Source organism: Populus nigra, chromosome 2 (genome assembly GCF_951802175.1).
Source record: "Populus nigra chromosome 2, ddPopNigr1.1, whole genome shotgun sequence".
Lineage (NCBI taxonomy): Eukaryota > Viridiplantae > Streptophyta > Magnoliopsida > Malpighiales > Salicaceae > Populus > Populus nigra.
The window spans coordinates 23,009,443-23,014,301 of NC_084853.1; positions in this window are offsets into that span (position 1 = coordinate 23,009,443).

A 4,859-nucleotide genomic window follows, 5' to 3' on the forward strand; every position below is an offset into this window, starting at 1 on the left:
CTGGACTGTCCAGGCCAGGCAGGAAAATTTGTCGAGGGGACACGCTGACGAAACAGCGCTGGTTCAGGCACGGCGGGCAGTGCTGGAATCGGCAGCGCCGACGAAATCGGCAAAGTCGGCAGAATCGGCAGCGGGTGCTGGCGATGAGTCTGGACGGACTGGATAGTCCAAGGCTCGACGAGAAAGACCGCAGGTTGAGACACTGGGGCAGTGGCAGCCCGCGGGACAGTGTCGGCAGATTCGGCAGCGCAGATTTGTGCGGCTGCAGGTTCGTCGGGGAAAATCGGCAGCGCAGATTTTCTGACGAGCATGGGCTGGACGATGGACTGTCCAGGCCAGGCAGGAAAATTTGTGGAGGGGACACGCTGACGAAACAACGCTGGTTCAGGCACGGCGGGCAGTGCTGGAATCGGCAGCGCCGACGAAATCGGCAGAATCGGTAGCGGGTGCTGGCGATGGGTCTGGACGGGCTGGATAGTCCAAGGCTCGACGAGAAAGACTGCAGGTTGAGACACTGGGGCAGTGGCAGCCCGCGGGACAGTGTTGGCAGATTCGGCAGCGCAGATTTGTGCGGCTGCTGGTTCGTCGGGGAAAATCGGCAGCGCAGATTTTTCGACGAAACGCTGGACTGTCCGGGCCAGGCAGGAAAATTTGTCGAGGGGACACGCTGACGAAACAACGCTGGTTCAGGCACGGCGGGCAGTGCTGGAATCGGCAGCGCCGACGAAATCGGCAAAGTCGGCAGAATCGGCAGCGGGTGCTGGCGATGAGTCTGGACGGACTGGGTAGTCCAAGGCTCGACGAGAAAGACCGCAGGTTGAGACTCTGGTGCAGTGTCAGCCCGCGGGACAGTGTCGGCAGATTCGGCAGCGTTGGCTTGGAATCGGCAGAGCCGGCGAAATCGGCCGAGCCGGCAGAATCGGCAGCAGGTGCTGACGATGAGTCTGGACGATTTATGGTTCAGGGCTTGACGGAAAAGACCGTTGGTCCAGACAATGGGGCAGCGGCAGCCATGCCAACAGGGGTAAAAATCGGCAGCGCAGATTTGTGCAGCTGCAGGTTCGTCGGGGAAATTCGGCAGCGCAGATTTTTCGACGAACAAGGGCTGGACGCTGGACTGGCCGGGCCATGCAGGAAAATTCGTCAGGGGGGCACGCTGATGAAAGTAGGTTCGTCGTGGAAAATCGGCAGCGCAGATTTTTCGACGAACATGGGCTGGACGGTGGACTGTCCAGGCCAGGCAGGAAAATTCGTCGAGGGGACACGCTGACGAAACAGCGCTGGTTCAGACACGGTGGGCGCAGTGTTGGAATCGGCAGCGCCGACAAAATCAGCAAAGTCGGCAGAATCGGCAGCAGGTGCTGGCGATGAGTCAGGATGGACTGGATAGTCCAAGGCTCGACGAGAAAGACCGCTGGTTTAGACACTGAGGCAGTGGCAGCCCACGGGACAGTGTCGGCGGATTCGGCAGCAGTGTCTGCAGATTCAGCAGCGTTGGCTTGTTGGCGCGGTGGGCTGATGCGAGTGGGGACTTGGGCAGCGGGCAGTGAAAGCAAGAGTTTTCCCGATGCTGCCGGGAAAAACGCTCCTCGGGATGCAGCATGCAATGGTCTATGCAAGTCTTTGAGCTTGTGACTTGGCATGGACGTGGGACTTAGGTGATGAACCTTCTAAGTCAGCAGCTGACGCAGCAGAAACTGGCAGCTGGGGCTGGCAAGCAGACAGCCCGAAAATGGGGGAAGTGGCAGCTTCATGGGAGGCAGAATGTGGGAGCATAACTTGGGTGCTGGCCGGGCCACTATGTCCTGAAAACATGGGATAATGGGTGTGAGGTAGTGCTCCACCATGTCCTGAAAACATGGGAGCGTGGGGGAGAGGTAGTGCTCCACTAGTTCCCGAAAATGGGGGATAATGGGGAGGAGCCTTTGCAGCTCCTTTGCTTGTCTATAAATACAAGATGCAGCTCTTGTGTGTGGGAGAGCATTCGGGTGAGAGTGTTCCAAATGTAGAAGGGCATTCGGGTGGGGATGTCCAGCATGTAGGGGCATGCAAGAACACTAGTTAGAGGTAACTTGGTGTAGCATGTAAATCTTAGAATAGCACACATACGGATTTGTGTATAGTTTCCTTTGTGTATGAGATTAATAAAGGTTGGGAAAGAGTTCCTGTAAAGCTTGTTATGCACTATGATTGTTATCCTTGCTTGTGTATTCCGCTTGCTTAGTTACTAGGCAAACACGAGTGGAAGTGGCGAGAGAAGGCTGAGTCTAGTAAGGGACTAGGCTGCCGCACGGGTTGAATTTTGTTGCGAAAAATTACCCCCGTGACAAGTGGTATCAGAGCACTGTTGCTGTCTTTGCAGGATGACGAGAATGATTCTGCGGCCAAATCAACGGAGTGATTTGGGAGGGCTACTGCTTCTGCCGAAGGAGAAGCAGATTTCAGCGAAATGATCAGCGACGAGAATGCTGATGTTTCTCTGGACAAATCGATGGGACTGATTTGGGAGAAGCATTGCTGCTGCCGAGGGACCGGCAGAAACTTTGGAGAAGAGCGCAGCTTGCGTTCATGACGAAACGATGGACTGTTCCGTAGCACAGACGATGGGCTGTTCTGTGGGGGCAGATCGAAGGGCTGATTTGTTCGAAGCTATTTTAGGGAAAAACTTGCTAGCGTTTTGGGCAGTGTTGGTGTTCAAAGGGTTGCAGAGTTTTGAGGGGTTTAATTACTCCAGGGGTGACGCAAAGTGATGACAAAGGGATCGGCTCAAAATGGGTGCTGATTCGGCCATTGAAACTGTCAGGTGGACTGGCAGGCTTGAGAGCAGGGGCCAGCGGAGGGGCTGCTGGGCACTTCTGTATTTTCGTCAAAGCCTTAAGGGAAGGATGGGGTGAGACAGAAGAAGAAGCAAGTCAATGTGGAGAGCCTAAACTTGTTGCTGCTGATGATGGAAAGTCAGATGAGAAGGCAAATCGGTAAGGGTTCGAAACTGAAATTTGCATTGTTGTTCTCTTGCGATGGAAATTACTTTGTATGAGATTGTTGCCCAAGGAGGGGAAACCTTGATGTTGTCATTGTGGAAGATGGCATTTGAGATTAGGCATACGTAAACCTTATACGTTTGCTAGATGACCGAGAAGGAATTCAGTCATCATGAGCCAGCATATCGGAGTGGATGCGGTCTGGCCTTGCTTGCTGCCTTGGTGGCAGAACTTAGGGATTGTTGTGCATCTCAAGGAAGGAATGTTCAGGGAGATGAATGTTCAGGGAGGTGGAAAATCCAGAGACCAAGTTAAGGGCAGATGAATCTACGAGGATTTGTTGTGGCTTTGCTGTCTTTATGGAGGCAGAATTGAAGTCTTCGATGGAAACCTTGACGATTGACAGTGCAGGGGAAGAAGACATAACATTGGCTGGGATGACTCTAGTCACGTTGGGACCAGAATTGGAGGGGCATCACAGAGGAGGCAGTACCATGGGGGGATGTGTCTCAAGAGTGTGGATGCTGACTAAGGACGGTCCAGGTGATAGATTCGGCAGCTGATTGATTGGGCTTGGATGGAAAACCAAAATCGTCAACGAAGATGATTTTGTGTGCTGTCTTGGAGGCAGTACGAGTGGCTATTCTGTGCATTGCGATGGTTTGCAGTGATGGAAGCAGAATGCTAATGACCTTTGTTGGGACAAAGTGTTGCGAGTTTTCGGTGGACGAAACATGCAGCGAAGGTTGAAAACAGTAGGGGCTGTTTTGCATCAGTGAAATCTTGTGTGCATGACGAAGTTCCTGGGGCATGACAGTAGCGCATGGGGGAACCAGGTCAGACGAAACTTGATGCTGGGATGCTATGTGTTTGTGCTATGGCAGGTTACAAATGGACTTGGAGGGACTTGCCGAAAGACTTCGACATAAGATGGAGTTGATCATCAAAACTGAGTTGGTGCTGGGCGTAACAGCACTGTCTCATTCTTATTTCTTGCAGGTGGAGAACCTAACAGGGCTGATGGCAAAGGGGAGTCAGAAGCCAAGGGCAAGAAAATGTTTCGGAATCATGTTTGGGCTGTTTTATTTGCGAGGGGAAGCACTTCGCAAGGGACTGCCTGTTGAGAGCACAACTTAGTGCTACTTCCGTGGGGAAGGATGGAGAAGAAACGGCATACGTAAATCCTATACGTGTGCTCAACACTAAGTAAAGAGTTAGTGTGAAGGAGCCAGCCTAGTCAAGGAGGATTTAGGCATGGCCAAACTGCCTTGTGCGAGGCAGAGTTGGGGGAGTTTCATAACTTTGACGATGGACAGATCATGGTTTAACTCTAGGCGTGAGGATGCGCCAACGAAAAACACACTGCATAGAATTCGGCAGCAATGAACAACAGCAGCCTTGCATGGGCAGAGGCGAATTCGGCAGGATGTGTTGATTGAGGAAAAACGGACAAGTAAGCAATATTGGTAATACTTGTAGTTTTGGGGCACGCAGAATGGTTGGAGAACTAGATGTTCGTATGGGAGCTCATGTGGGTCTTCAAAGTGATTTTGTGTGGATGTATTTTGTGAAGGAAGGAACGGATTCCTTGGGTGCTAGGCGTGGCATCTAAACTTTGCGAAAACATGCTTGCGAGTATGATGTGTTTGACATTTGTGGAAAAACTAACGAGCCAAAACAGAATGTGTCACAGCTTGGTTTTGTGAAACAGGTTGACAAAGATTCGGTGGACTGAATTTGTTGTTGAATGTTGGAAAAGCTAAGAGGTTTCGTGCGGAGAAACATGGAGTGTGACGAGGAACAGATGCGGTGCAAGGGTACTTCAAATCTGTCCGACGAGGGCGTCGGGTTCTTTTGGTAGGGGTGGTTTGTCACAGT